At 31.9% G+C, this 16611-nt stretch overlaps 3 long non-coding RNA genes across 3 annotated transcripts; all 3 read left to right on the plus strand.

Moving 5' to 3' along the window:
* Nucleotides 1-553: 553 nt before the first annotated feature.
* LOC144998293 (uncharacterized) lies at nucleotides 554-1826 on the plus strand. The gene is made up of 3 exons (XR_013660232.1): nucleotides 554-876; nucleotides 1260-1324; nucleotides 1437-1826. It is a non-coding gene; the product is annotated as an uncharacterized LOC144998293 (long non-coding RNA).
* A 6685-nt stretch (nucleotides 1827-8511) lies between these two features.
* LOC144998450 (uncharacterized) lies at nucleotides 8512-9695 on the plus strand. The gene is made up of 3 exons (XR_013660328.1): nucleotides 8512-8832; nucleotides 9217-9281; nucleotides 9392-9695. It is a non-coding gene; the product is annotated as an uncharacterized LOC144998450 (long non-coding RNA).
* Nucleotides 9696-13692: 3997 nt separating this feature from the next.
* LOC144998432 (uncharacterized) lies at nucleotides 13693-14931 on the plus strand. Its single transcript, XR_013660316.1, has 3 exons — nucleotides 13693-14012; nucleotides 14403-14467; nucleotides 14580-14931. It is a non-coding gene; the product is annotated as an uncharacterized LOC144998432 (long non-coding RNA).
* The last annotated feature ends 1680 nt before the right edge of the window (nucleotides 14932-16611 follow it).

Raw genomic sequence — 16611 nt, forward strand, 5'->3', positions numbered from 1 at the left:
AACTTCGGGTTGTTACAAAAGGATAGACCATGAATACCGTATACTCAACCTCGAATAATTACAATGTCAAACGATGAAAGATATTCTCATTTAAACAAGAAAGGAAAAGGTATCAACTGTTTTTCCTAAAAAAAAAAAAAATCAAGAGTATTGTTGTCATCTACCAAAACACTTATAATAATCTAACTGTATCAGGTGCTGCCCCTCCTTGAAGTCGACGGTTCTAGTTTTGTCGGAGGCATATGTGGAACTAAGAGTAGTCTACAAATGATTAAACTTATGTTAAAAAAAGTTACTCAAGTATTGTGGGCTGTGGCCATTTATATATAAGAGTTCTTAAAAAAATTACATATAAAAAATCAAGTAACATTTTATTCATCAAGCTATCAAAGTGTCATTTTGGGTAACCTTAGGGTTTTATTTAAAGATATGTACAATAGTAGGGGAGCTTGATAAAAATCACCAACGCTAGATCTAGAGTTCAGGTTTAGGGTTACGCCCACACTATATATATACGATATGTTCAGTTTCATTTCAATACGACTTCGCAGCCGCTGTCAATCTAGATCACCAATCGTTTCTTACATATATGAAAATCATGCATTGTTTTCATTAAGTTATCGACTCATGATAATCACCAAGAGTTTTATGTGTCGATTTTTTTTCCTTCATCATGCACGTAGATCTAAAAATTAGTAAAGATCCGCCACATATACTTTGGTGTTTCGAAGATTATGTTGTTCGACTGTCACTCACACTATACTTTGATGTGTATTCTGTTGTCAGCCTAGTAAAATCAGATTACTATCAGTTAGGTGTTCATAACATTTCAAGAGATGGTTTTGTTGGTTGGTCGGAGGCCCCTAGCTTGAAAAGGTAAATTTATATAACGTCTTCTTATGTAAATGTTTGGATTCCAATCAATTTTTCTGCTCAGCTTTCCAATTTATGCTATATCTAGTAACATTAATTTCAATAGTCTAAAGCTGACATCTGCTTCGGTTCTTATTGAATACTGTTTGGAGATTATGGGGATCGTGTTGCAGATCTGATCTGTAGTTCTGTACATGCTTTTTCCCTAAATATCAAGAAAGATACTGATACGTGGTGATCGAGTATTAGATTTTTTTCAAGCAAAAGAGATCTGACAGAGTCTTTAGTTTTATTAATTTTAATTTTTGAATCCGTAGGTATTTCAATAAGTTTTTTTTTTGTGTGGCAAACCAAAAAAGTTAACTAATGTTCATTATAATAAATAGGATGAAGTGGCTGGCTGAGACGAATCCTTAGAAGATGAGATAAAAGACGAAAGGAAGGCTCCCCTGTAAGTTGTTCAACCTACAGTTAATATGATTAATTTTTAATATATGTGCAGTTTGTAATTGTCACCTCTATTGTGGACTCATAAGGTTTTATGGGTTAATCTTTCATTGCAGACTGACTTTGCTTGGGTGATATCATCTACCAGCCACATGTGTGCATCACAGATGCCAATTTCTTCAGTAAATAAATCCCGACCATACCTATTACATTAACTGTATTAGGCCTCTTATGTTTAGTGTATTAGATAAACCGTGAAAACATTAAACATGAACTTTTGTTATAACAGAGGCCAACTTGAACTGTATATATACATCAAGTACAAAACATCTACTGGTCAATCTTATACATTCCTTTGCTGATAAAAGTAGCGGATGTAGTTTTCTTTGGTTACAGGGTGGATTAATCTTTGTTTAAAACCTGTTTTATTTTCTGTCAAGTTATTTGTACGAGTATAAATATATATGAAATGTGTATTTGTATACGTTGGTGTATGAATGTATGCATATGAGTCTGAATACTTCATGATCCATTAAACATATTTCACATTACTCATAATCTATTCTCATGAGATGCAAGCACACGTTTCATAAAGGAACAACACTTCAAATTTATTAGCGTTTCAATACCTTCCCGTATTTGAAAATGTCAGTCCAACCTTTGTTGATGGCAAAAAATTTCACATCTGCTAGGACATTGAATATGAACAATATGTCTCAAAAAATATAAGTGGGTATTATTTATATGATGTTTTTTTAAACCAAGGTTTTTAAAATTTTTTTTTTTTTAAATAATAAAAGCTAGTGAGAGGCTAGAGTTACAAGTAGTTGTGGTAATCTTTGCCGGGATTCCGAGAGCAGATTTACTAACAAAACTAGCCATCTTTTCTAATTATATATTACTTGGATCACCTAGTTACTCTTTGCTGCTCCTGAATTTAAAACGGAAGACAACCTCGTTGCCATATCTACATTATCCATAACATTTCCAACAGAAGACAACCTTCTTCCCATATCTACATTATCCATAACAGGGCCATCAAAGTAGAGGTGGTCCAACCTCAAAAACAAATACATTATGGGCACACTAGTAATAGGGATACCCCTCCACCAATGACCCAAAATCACATTTACCTCAATGACTTTAGGGTAGTCAAGAAATAAGTGTGACTCAAATTCATTGCTTGTCGCACGGAGGGTTCATATAGATAATTGCAAATGGATCCTAATTCTAAGGAGGTTCAACCTAGTGTATAGATGACCAAGCCTAACATGCAAATTAAGATGTTTTCTTAAGATGTTTGCCTTGGTTGGAGCAATGTGATTCCAAATAGTGTTGCAAGTATTACTTTTTGACAAAACAATCGTCTATAGTTGATGTCCTGTCAAAGTGGTAGACTGTTGGAAAGTATCTCCAAGATCGTTAACTACTGTTGATATCTCTAATAATATGCAGGTTATCTTGAGTTGCCTTCAATACTCAAATCAAGTAGAATCAACAAAAGGGGAATTGATTTATTACGTATTATGGTTAAATAATTAATTATAAAGTAATTCGAAAATATTATGAGAATTTATTAATAGTCTAATTAATTAAAGGGTTGAATAGCAATTTATCAATAGTTTATTAATCAGGAATACTATAGAACCTATGGTGGATGGTATTCCTATTAGAATTAAAAGGAATTTCATTTTGGGGATATCTCATCACATAAGGGTGGAATGATAAAACTTATCGGTTTTATGCAAAACAAATAAAAAAAATTAAGTGTGCATGCAACCCTAGAATAAGATCTATGTTTTCTATAATTAAATATACAACTTTCAACATCAAATAAGAAACACTAGCGTACGTAACATATTTTCGAAAATATGATTAGGACTAAGAGAAACATACCTTAATTGTTGTTGACAAATAACAAAGAACTATGTGTTCTTGAAGACTTGATTTCTGATTAAATATTAATTATATATAACTATTTCTAATTAATATATTGTTCTCACAACATATTAATAAATTATTTATTTCAATTTATTAATTATATGATAAATTAACCTCTCTCTCTCCAAAAGTCATGTCGTCCAATTGCTAGTTATGAGGGCAACCCAAAAAGACTATGCTACAATCAGTTCAACTATATACAAATTATAGTTATGCAATTAGACACTTAATCCAACATAAACAGTGCAATATTTCCAAAGCCATAATCCTTGCTTATTCTTGGCTTTAAATTTCACATCTTCTTTCTCCCTTCTTGTGGAGGGGTTCATTAAGAGTTTAACCCCTCCTAGTTATATTTTAATTATTCACTTTTGAGCTTACTGATTATGAACCAAGAGAGGGATTCTGGTTTCAATCATTTTCATGTAAACAAGGTCACGAGCACGAGAGCTCAAGCACGAAGACATACATCCATAGGTTGCATGTACACTTAGGTATATCATAAGTTATTTTTTCACTACCTAGTTTAAGTGTTTTTGATACATAAAAAACCTTAGATCGAAAACTTTTAGGCCATAAGTGCGGATGCTACATTATCCATCTGGAATCAAGAAGGACATCCATGATGTTGCAAGTGTTTGATGGTGGGATACCGAGGAAGCAAATGACTATTGTGGGGCCATTGAAACGGCTTAATCAAGGCCCATATATGGTTAGAATTAGGTGGTTGGATGCAAGTTATAGTTCTCAAAATCATAGAAAAACTGGTTGTGTTGTTGAGTTATGAAATATGCTGCTCCATTGCTAAGAAAACATGCATATTTTTATTCTATTAGATGTTCATTTCATGCAAAATGATTAATAGTAGAACACGCTTACAATTGTTTCATTTTTTGCCACTTTTTTTTGTTCCCCCTTATTGTTTGTTGAGGAACGTAGAGCATTTATAGTAAGGTATGTTGTAACGGATGAGAAATCTTGTGTTTTTTTTCGTGTTAGTCAGGGTGGAGTAGCATGCAACATATGCCTGACACAGTTATTACATTGTCCATTGTTGAGTTTCGTTAGTTGATATATGCACCATTAGTTTTTAAACTTATACCAAATTCACAAATATATTATTATCAGGTGTATGCGATTCTTGCAATTATTGATCGAAAACCAATGGATATTTACCAACAAATTTAATTCTAGAGATTTAATCGTCCATAGCATCTTTGAACGTGTTGTGAAACTCACATTGACTTAAAACAGTAAAAGGAATCCAAATATACTTAAATTACAAAATCACAATCAATGTACCACAATGTGCTTATATAAAAACACCAGGGTGTGATTAATTTAATAATCAGGTAATCCAATAATCAACTAAATAACATTCGAACAATACTTTCATAAAACAGAATACTTATTGTTAAGCATTATTTGACTTATAGATCTGAACTTAAGGTCATGTTAAATTATAAATACATGCACGATTTTACTTTATGTACATTATGAATATCGGTTTCTTTCTGAAATTTAATTTTAAGTTCAATATAGTTAGTCGTATATTATTTATTGTGATTTCATTTAAAACGTAAAGCATACTTTTAAAATTTATTGAAACCATTAATTTTGTATCCAAACATTTTAATACGTTTGTGCTAGTTACGCCATCTTATGTTGAAAGGATAGACCATGAATATCGTATACTCAACCTCGAATAATTACAATGTCAAATGATGAAAGATGTTCTCACTTAAACAAGAAAGGAAAAATATCAACTGTTTTTCCAAAAAAAAAAAATCAAGAGTATTGTTGCCATTTACCAAAACACTTATAATAATCTAACCGTATCAGGTGTTGCCCTTCCTTGAAGTCGACGGTTCTGGTTTTGTCGGAGGCATATGTGGAACTAAGAGTAGTCTACAAATGATTAAATTTATGTTAAAAAAAAGTTACTCAAGTATTGTGGGTTGTGGCCATTTATATATAAGAGTTCTTAAAAAATTACATATAAAAAATCAAGTACCACTTTATTCATCAAGCAATCAAAGTGTCATTTTGGGTAACCTTAGGGTTTTATTTGAAGATATGTACAATAGTAGGGGAGCTTGATAAAAATCACCAACGCTAGATCTAGAGATCAGGGTTAGGGTTAGGCCCACACTATATATATACACGATATGTTCAGTTTCATTTCAATACGATTTCGCAGCCGCTGTCAATCTAGATCACCAATCGTGTCTTACATATATGAAAATCATGCATTGTTTTCATTAAGTTATCGACTCATGATAATCACCAAGGTTTAATAATTAATTATATAGTAATTTGAAAATATTATGAGAATTAATTAATAGTCTAAGTATTTAAAGGGTTGAATAGCAATTTATCAATAGTTTATTAATCAGGAATACTATAGAACCTATGGCGGATGGTATTTCTATTAGAATTAAAAGGAATTTCATTTTCGGGATATCTCATCACATAACAGTGGAATGATAAAACTGATCGGTTTTATGCAAAACAAATAAAAAAAATTAAGTGTGCATGCAACCCTAGAATAAGATCTATGTTTTCTCTATATAAATATACAACTTTTAACATCAAATAAGAAACACTAGCATACCTAACATATTTTCAAAAATATTATTAGGGCTAAGAGAAACATACCTTGATTGTTGTTGACAAATAACAAAGAACTTTGTGTTGTTGAAGCCTTGAGAGAAAGCACCACAAATATCGTGCCTTTAGTGGTTCACACCCAACACTAGCAATAAGATGAATATCGAGAGAGGAGAGGGGCAAATAAGAATTTTGGTTATATGTCTAAAGATATGAGTAGCCAAAATCCTTCGGGATGAGGGCCCTTTTATTGCCCAACAAGGATGCCCTAGATAACCCAAATCTTAAGATAATAATAATAATTCAAATGGTTAATTATCCAACTCGTTATTTATATTTATAGAAACCCTAGAATATCCTTATTGAAACTGTCAAACCTTCTACAAAAAGGTTCTGGAGCCTCTTGTTCAACTATTGAACAATTGCACATTAGACCTTAGACTTTTAATTAATTCTTTCAATTTTTATTAATATCTGATTAAATATTAATTATATATAACTATTTCTAATTAATATATTGTTCTCACAACATATTAATAAATTATTTATTTCAATTTATTAATTATATAATAAATCAACCTCTCTCTCTCTCTCTCCAAAAGTCATGCCATCCAAAAGTCATGCCGTCCAGTTGCTAGTTGTGAGGGCAACCCAAAAAACTATGCTACAATCAGTTCAACTATATACAAATTATAGTTATGGGATTCGACACTTAATCCAACAAAAATAGTGGAATATATCCAAAGCCATAATCCTTGCTTATTCTTGGCTTGAAGCTTCGTGTCTTCTTTCTCCCTTCTTGTGGAGGAATTCATTAAGAGTTTAACTCCTCCTAGTTATATTTTGATTATGCACTTTTGAGTTTACTAGTTATGAACCAAGAGAGGGATTCCAGTTTGAGTCATTTTCATGTAAACAAGATCACGAGCACGAGAGCTCAAGCGCGAAGGCATACATCCATAGGTTGCATGTACACTTAGGTATATCATAAAATTTTTTTTTCACTACCTAGTTTAAGTGTTTTTGATACATATAAAACCTAACCTCTAAAAGTTTTAGGCCCTAAGTGCGGATGCTACATTATCCATCCGGATTCAAGAAGGAAATACATGATGTTGCAAGTGGTTGATGGTGGGGTACCGAATAAGCAAAAGACTATTTTGTGGCCTTTGAAACGGTTAACCAAGGTCCTTATATGGTTAGAATTAGGTGGTTGGATGCAAGTTATAGTTCACAAAATCATAGAAAAAATGGTTGTGTTGTTGAGTTGTGAAATATGCTTGTCCATTACTTAGAAAACATGCATATTTTTATTGTATTAGATGTTCATTTCATGGAAAATTATTAGTAGTAGAGCAACCTTACAATTGTTTCATTTTTACCACTTTTTTGTACCCCCTTTTTGTTTGTTGAGGAACGTAGAGCATTTATAGTGAGGTATGTTGTATCGGAAGAGAAGTCTAGGGTTTCTTCGTGTTAGTCATGGTGGAGTAGCATGCAACTTATGCCTGACACAATTGTTACATTACCCATAGTTGAGTTTGGTAAGTTGATATATCCACCATTAGTTTTTAAACTTATACCAAATTCACAAATATATTATTATCAGGTGTACGTGATTCTTGTAATTATTGATAGAAAATCAATGGATATTTAACAACAAATTTAATTCTTCAAATTTAATCGTCCATAGCATGTTTGAACGTGTTTTGAAGCTCACATTGACTTAAAATAGTAAAATGAATCCAAATATACTTAAATTAAAAAGTTGCAATCAATGTACCACAATGTGCTAATATAAAAACACCAGCGTGTGATTAATCTAATAATCAAGTAATCCAATAATCAACTAAATAAACATTCGAACAAAACATTCATAAAATAGAATACTTAACGTTAAGCATTATTTGACTTATAGATTTTAACTTAAGGGCATGTTAAACAATAAATACATGCATGATTTTACTTTATGTACATTATGAACGTCGGTTTCTTCCTGAAATTTAATTTTAAGTTCAATATAATTAGCCGTATATTATTTATTGTGATTTCATTATAACACACGTAAATCATACTTTTAACATTTATTGAAACCATTAAGTTTGAAAGGATGGACCATGAATACCGTATACTCAACCTCGAATAATTACAATGTCAAACGATGAAAGATATTCTCACTTAAACAAGAAAGGAAAAATATCAACTGTTTTTCCAAAAAAAAAAATCAAGTGTATTGTTGCCATTTACCAAAACACTTATAATAATCTAACCGTATCAGGTGTTGCCCCTCCTTGAAGTCGACGGTTCTGGTTTTGTCGGAGGTATATGTGGAACTAACAGTAGTCTAAAAATGATTAAATTTATGTTAAAAAAAAGTTACTCAAGTATTGTGGGCTGCGGCCATTTATATATAAGAGTTCTTAAAAAATTACGTATAAAAAATCAAGTAACACTTTATTCATCAAACAATCAAAGTGTCATTTTGGGTAACCTTAGGGTTTTATTTGAAGATATGTACAATAGTAGGGGAGCTTGATAAAAATCACCAACGCTAGATCTAGAGATCAGGGTTAGGGTTAGGCCCACACTATATATATACACGATCTATTCAGTTTCATTTCAATACGATTTGGCAGCCGCTGTCAATCTAGATCACCAATCGTTTCTTACATATATGAAAATCATGCATTGTTTTCATTAAGTAATCGCTTCCTGATAATCACCAAGAGTTTTATGTGTCGATTTTTTTTCCTTCATCATGCACATAGATCTAAAAATTAGTAAAGATCCGCCATATATACTTTGGTGTTTCGAATCTTATGTTGTTCGACTGTCACTCTCACTATACTTTGATGTGTATCCTGTTGTCAGCCTAGTAGAATCAGATTACTATCAGTTAGGTGTTCATAACATTTCAAGAGTTGGTTTTGTTGGTTTGTCCGAGGCCCCTAGCTTTAGAAGGTAAATTTATATAACGTTTTCTTATGTAAATGTTTGGATTCCAATCAATTTTTCTGCTCAACTTTCCAATTTATGCTATATCTAGTAACGTTATTTTCAGTAGTCTAAAGCTGACATCTACTTCAATTTTTTATTGAATACTGTTTGGAGATTATGGAGATCGTGTTGCAGATCTGATCTGTAGTTCTTTACGTGCTTTTTCCCTAAATATCAAGAAAGATACTGATACTTGGTGATCGAGTATTAGATCTTTTTAAAACAAAAACGATCTGACAGAGTCTTTAGTTTTATTAATTTTAATTTTTGAATCCGTAGGTTTTTCAGTAAGTTTTTTTTTTGTGTGGCAAACCAAAAAAGTTAACTAATGTTCATTATAATAAATAGGATGAAGTGGTTGGCGGAGACGAATCCTTAGAAGATGAGGTAAAAGACGAAAGGAAAGCTCCCCTGTAAGTTATCCAACCTACAGTTAATATGATTAATTTTAATATGTGCAGTTTGTAATTGTCACCTCTATTGTGGACTGATAATGTTTTTATGGGTTAATGTTTCATTTCAGGCTGAATTTGCTTGGGTGATATCATCTACCAGCTACATGTGTGCATCACAGATGCCAATTTCTTCAGTCAATAAATCCGGACCATACGTATTACATTAACTGTATAGGCCTCTTATGTTTAGTGTATTAGATAAACCGTGAAAACATTAAACATGAACTTTTGTTATAACAGAGGCCAACTTGAACTTTATATCTGGATACATCGAGTACTTTGATCTATTAAAAAATCCTAAGTACAAAACATCTACTTGTCAATCTTATGCATTCCTTTGCTGATAAAAGTAGCGGATATAGTTTTCTTTGGTTAGAGCGTGGATTAATCTTTGTTTAAAACCTGTTTTATTCTCTGTCAAATTATTTGTTTGAGCATAAATATATATGAAATGTGTATTTGTATGTGTTGGTGTATGAATGTATGCATATGAATCTGAATACTTCATGATCCATTAAACATATTTCAAAGTACTCATAATCTATTCTCATGAGATGCAAGCACAAGTTTCATAAAGGAACAACACTTCAAATATATTAGCATCTCAATAACTTCCCATATTTGAAAATGACAGTCCAACCTTTGTTGATGGCAAAAAATTTCACATCTGCTGGGACATTGAATATGCTCAATAAGTCTCAAAAAATATAAGTCGGTATTATTTATATGATGTTTTTTTAAATCTTTTTTCTTTTTTAATAAAAAACGCTAGTGAGACGCTAGAGTTACAAGTAGTTGTGGCAATCGTTGCCAGGATTGAGAAAGCAGATTTACTAACAAAACTATTCATCTTTTCAAGCTATATAATACTTGAATGTCACCTACTAACTCTTTCCTGCACCGGATTTTCAAACGGAAGACAACCTCGTTCCCATATCTACATTATACATAACATTCCCAACAGAAGACAACCTTCTTCCCATATCTACATTATCCATAAGAGGGCCATCAGACTAGAGGTGGTCCAACCTCAAAAACAAATACATGATGGGCACATTAGTAATAGGGATATCCCTCCACCAATGATGCAAAATCACATTTACCTCAATGACTTTAGGGTAGTCAAGAAATAGGTGTGACTCAGATTCATTGCTTGCCGCACGGAGGGCGCATATAGATGATTGCAAAGAAGGAGGTTCAATCTAGTGTATAGATGATGAAGCCTAACATGCAACTTAAGATGTTTTCTTAAGATGTTTACCTTGGTTGGAGCAATGTGATTCCAAATTATGTTGCTTGTATTACTTTTGGACAAAACATCATCATCTATAGTTGATGGAAAGTGTCTCCAGGGTCATTAACTACTGTTGATATCTCTAATAATAGGAAGGTGCTCTTGAGTTGCCTTCAATACTCAAATCAAGTAGAATCAACAAAGGGGTAATTGATTTATTACGTATTATGGTTTAATAATTAATTATAAACTAATTTGAAAATATTATGCGAATTAATTAAAAGTCTAATTATTTAAAGGGATGAATAACAATTTATCAATAGTTTATTAATCAGGAATACTATAGAACCTATGGTGGACGGTATTTCTACTAGAATTAAAAGGAATTTCATTTTGGGGATATCTCATCCCATATGGGTGGAATGATAAAACTGATGGGTTTTTTGCAAAACAAATAATAAAATCAAGTGTGCATGCAACCCTAGAATAAGATCTATGTTTTCTCTAATTAAATATACAACTTTCAACATCAAATAAGAAAAACTAGTTTACCTAACATATTTTCGAAAATAACATTAGGGCTGAGAGAAACATACCTTGATTGTTGATGACAAATAACAAAGATCTTTGTGTTGTTGAATCCTTGAGAAAAAGCACCACAAATATCGTACCTCTAGTGGTTCACACCCAACACTAGCAACATGATGAATATGGAGAAATGAGAGGGGCAAATAAGAATTTTGGTTATATGTCTAAAGATATGAGTGGCCAAAATCCTTCGGGATGAGGGCCCTTTTATTATCCAACAAGGATGCCCTAAATAACCCAAATCTTAAGATAATAATAATATTTCAAATTGTTAATTATCCAACTCCTTATTTCGTTATTTATATTTATAGAAACCCTAGAATATCCTTATTGAAACCGTCAAACCGTCTCAAAGAAGGTTGTGGAGCCTCTTGTTCAACTATTGAACAATTGCACATTAGACCCTAGACTTTTAATTAATAATTTTAATTTTAATTAATTTATGATTAAATATTAATTACATATAACTATTTCTAATTAATATATTGCTCTCATAATATATTAATAAATTTATTAATTATATAATAGATCAACATCTCTCTCTCCAAAAATCATGCCGTCCAGTTGCTAGTTACGAGGGCAACCCAAAAAAACTATGCTACAATCAGTTCAAGTATATACAAATTATAGTTATGGGATTCAACATTTAATCCAACAAAAACAGTGGAAGATATCCAAAGCCATAATACATGCTTATTCTTGGCTTGAAGCTTCACGTCTTCTTTCTCTCTTCTTGTGGAGGAGTTCATTAATAGTTTAACTCCTCCTAGTTATGTTTTGATTATGCACTCTTGACTTTACTGGTTACGAACCAAGAGAGGGATTCCAGTTTGAGTCATTTCCATGTAAACAAGGTCACGAGCACGAGAGCTCAAGCGCAAAGGCATACATCCATAGGTTGCATGTACACTTAGGTATATCATAATTTATTTTTTCACTACCTAGTTTATGTGTTTTTGATACATAGAAAACCTAACATCTAAAAGTTGCGGATGCTACATTATCTATCCGGAGTCAAGAAGGAAATACATGATGTTGCAAGTGGTTGATGGTGGGATACCGCATAAGCAAAAGACTACTGTGGGGCCATTGAAATGGCTTAACCAAGGTCCTTATATGGTTTGAACTATGTGGTTGGATGCAAGTTATAGTTCACAAAATCATAGAAAAAATGGTTGTGTTTTTGAGAGTTGTGAAATATGCTTGTCCATTACTTAGAAAACATGCATATTTTTATTGTATTAGATGTTCATTTCATGCAAAATGATTAATAGTAGAGCACCATTACAATTGTTTCATTTTTTACCACTTTTTTGTTCCCCCTTTTTGTTTGTTGAGGAACATAGAGCATTTAAAGTGAGGTATGTTGTATCATATGAGAAGTCTAAGGTTTCTTCGTGTTAGTCATGATGGAGTAGCATGCAACTTATGCCTGACACAGTTGTTACATTACCCATAGTTGAGTTTGGTAAGTTGATATATCCACCAATACTTTTTAAACTTATACCAAATTCACAAATATATTATTATTAGGTGTACGCGATTCTTGTAATTATTGATGGAAAATCAATGGATATTTACCAACAAATTTAATTCTTGAGATTTAATCATCCATAGCATGTTTGGACGTGTTTTGAAACTCACATTGACTTAAAATAGTAAAATGAATCTAAACATACTTAAATTACGAAGTCGCAATCAGTGTACCACAATGTGTTAATATAAAAACACTAGCGTGTGATTAATCTAATAATCAAGTAATCCAATAATCAACTAAATAAACATTCGAACAAAACTTTCATTAAATAGAATACTTATCGTTAAGCATTATTTGACTTATAGATCATAACTTAAGGGCATGTTAAACGATAAATACAAGCACAATTTTACTTTATGTACATTATGAACATCAGTTTCTTCCCGAAATTTAATTTTAAGTTCAATATAATTAGCTTTATATTATTTATTGTGTTTTCATTATAACACGTAAATCATACTTTTAAAATTTATTGAAACCATTAATTTTGTAACTAAACATTTTAATAAGTTTGTGCTAATTACGCAATCTTATGTTGAAAGGCTAAACCATGAATACCGTATCAACTGATTTTCCAAAAAAAAAAAGGTGTTGCCCCTCCTTGAAGTCGGCGGTTCTACCAAAACACATATAATAATCTAACCGTATCAGGTGTTGCCCCTCCTTGAAGTCGATGGTTCTGGTTTTGTCGGAGGCATATGTGGAACTAAGAGTAGTCTACAAATGATTAAATTTACATTAAAAAATGTTACTCAATTAGTGTGGGCTGTAGCCATTTATATATAAGAGTTCTTAAAAAATTACATATAAAAAATCAAGTAAAACTTTATTCATCAAGCAATTAAAGCATCATTTTGCATAACCTTAGGGTTCTATTTGAAGATATGTACAATAGTAGGGGAGGTTGATGAAAATCACCAACGCTAGATCTAGATATCAGGTTTAGGGTTACGCCCACACTATATATAAACGATATGTTCAGTTTCATTTCGTTAGGACTTCGCAGCCGCTGTCAATCTAGATCACCAATCGTTTCTTACATATATGAAAATCATGCATTGTTTTCATTAAGTTATCGACTCATTATAATCACCAAGATTTTATGTGTCCATTTTTTTTCCTTCATCATGCACATAGATCTAAAAATTAATAAAGATCCGCCATATATAATTTGGTGTTTCGAAGATTATGCCGTTCGACTGTCACTCACACTATACTTTGATGTGTATCCTGTTGTCAGCCTAGTAGAATCAGATTACTATCAGTTAGGTGTTCATAACATTTCAAGAGTTGGTTTTGTTGGTTGGTCGGAGGCCCCTAGCTTGAAAAGGTAAATTTATATAACGTTTTCTTCTGTAAATGTTTGGATTCCAATCAATTTTTCTGCTCAACTTTCCAATTTATGCTATATCTGGTATCATTAATTTCAATAGTCTAAAGCTGACATCTGCTTCAATTCTTATTGAATACTGTTTAGAGATTATGGGGATCGTGTTGCAGATCTGATCTGTACTTCGTTACATGCTTTTTCCCTAAATATCAAGAAAGATACTGATACGTGGTGATCGAGTATTAGATTTTTTTCAAGCAAAAAAGATCTGACAGAGTCTTTAGTTTTATTAATTTTAATTTTTGAATCCGTAGGTTTTTCAATAAGTTTTTTTTTTTTTTTTTGTGCGGCAAACCAAAAAAGCTAACCAATGTTCATTATAATAAATAGGATGAAGTGGCTGGCTGAGACGAATCCTTAGAAGATGAGATAAAAGACGAAAGGAAGGCTCCCCTGTAAGTTGTTCAACCTACAGTTAATATGATTAATTTTTAATATATGTGCAGTTTGTAATTGTCACCTCTATTGTGGACTCATAAGGTTTTATGGGTTAATCTTTCATTGCAGACTGACTTTGCTTGGGTGATATCATCTACCAGCCACATGTGTGCATCACAGATGCCAATTTCTTCAGTAAATAAATCCGGACCATACCTATTACATTAACTGTATTAGGCCTCTTATGTTTAGTGTATTAGATAAACCGTGAAAACATTAAACATGAACTTTTGTTATAACAGAGGCCAACTTGAACTGTATATATACATCAAGTACAAAACATCTACTGGTCAATCTTATACATTCCTTTGCTGATAAAAGTAGCGGATGTAGTTTTCTTTGGTTACAGGGTGGATTAATCTTTGTTTAAAACCTGTTTTATTTTCTGTCAAGTTATTTGTACGAGTATAAATATATATGAAATGTGTATTTGTATACGTTGGTGTATGAATGTATGCATATGAGTCTGAATACTTCATGATCCATTAAACATATTTCACATTACTCATAATCTATTCTCATGAGATGCAAGCACACGTTTCATAAAGGAACAACACTTCAAATTTATTAGCGTTTCAATACCTTCCCGTATTTGAAAATGTCAGTCCAACCTTTGTTGATGGCAAAAAATTTCACATCTGCTAGGACATTGAATATGAACAATATGTCTCAAAAAATATAAGTGGGTATTATTTATATGATGTTTTTTTAAACCAAGGTTTTTAAATTTTTTTTTTTTTTAAATAATAAAAGCTAGTGAGAGGCTAGAGTTACAAGTAGTTGTGGTAATCTTTGCCAGGATTCAGAGAGCAGATTTACTAACAAAACTAGCCATCTTTTCTAATTATATATTACTTGGATCACCTAGTTACTCTTTGCTGCTCCTGAATTTAAAACGGAAGACAACCTCGTTGCCATATCTACATTATCCATAACATTTCCAACAGAAGACAACCTTCTTCCCATATCTACATTATCCATAACAGGGCCATCAAAGTAGAGGTGGTCCAACCTCAAAAACAAATACATTATGGGCACACTAGTAATAGGGATACCCCTCCACCAATGACCCAAAATCACATTTACCTCAATGACTTTAGGGTAGTCAAGAAATAAGTGTGACTCAAATTCATTGCTTGTCGCACGGAGGGTTCATATAGATAATTGCAAATGGATCCTAATTCTAAGGAGGTTCAACCTAGTGTATAGATGACCAAGCCTAACATGCAAATTAAGATGTTTTCTTAAGATGTTTGCCTTGGTTGGAGCAATGTGATTCCAAATAGTGTTGCAAGTATTACTTTTTGACAAAACAATCGTCTATAGTTGATGTCCTGTCAAAGTGGTAGACTGTTGGAAAGTATCTCCAAGATCGTTAACTACTGTTGATATCTCTAATAATATGCAGGTTATCTTGAGTTGCCTTCAATACTCAAATCAAGTAGAATCAACAAAAGGGGAATTGATTTATTACGTATTATGGTTAAATAATTAATTATAAAGTAATTCGAAAATATTATGAGAATTTATTAATAGTCTAATTAATTAAAGGGTTGAATAGCAATTTATCAATAGTTTATTAATCAGGAATACTATAGAACCTATGGTGGATGGTATTCCTATTAGAATTAAAAGGAATTTCATTTTGGGGATATCTCATCACATAAGGGTGGAATGATAAAACTTATCGGTTTTATGCAAAACAAATAAAAAAAATTAAGTGTGCATGCAACCCTAGAATAAGATCTATGTTTTCTATAATTAAATATACAACTTTCAACATCAAATAAGAAACACTAGCGTACGTAACATATTTTCGAAAATATGATTAGGACTAAGAGAAACATACCTTAATTGTTGTTGACAAATAACAAAGAACTATGTGTTCTTGAAGACTTGATTTCTGATTAAATATTAATTATATATAACTATTTCTAATTAATATATTGTTCTCACAACATATTAATAAATTATTTATTTCAATTTATTAATTATATGATAAATTAACCTCTCTCTCTCCAAAAGTCATGTCGTCCAATTGCTAGTTATGAGGGCAACCCAAAAAGACTATGCTACAATCAGTTCAACTATATACAAATTA

The sequence above is a fragment of the Lactuca saligna genome, chromosome 5 (genome assembly GCF_052625555.1).
Source record: "Lactuca saligna cultivar CGN05327 chromosome 5, ASM5262555v1, whole genome shotgun sequence".
In the NCBI taxonomy this organism is placed as follows: domain Eukaryota; kingdom Viridiplantae; phylum Streptophyta; class Magnoliopsida; order Asterales; family Asteraceae; genus Lactuca; species Lactuca saligna.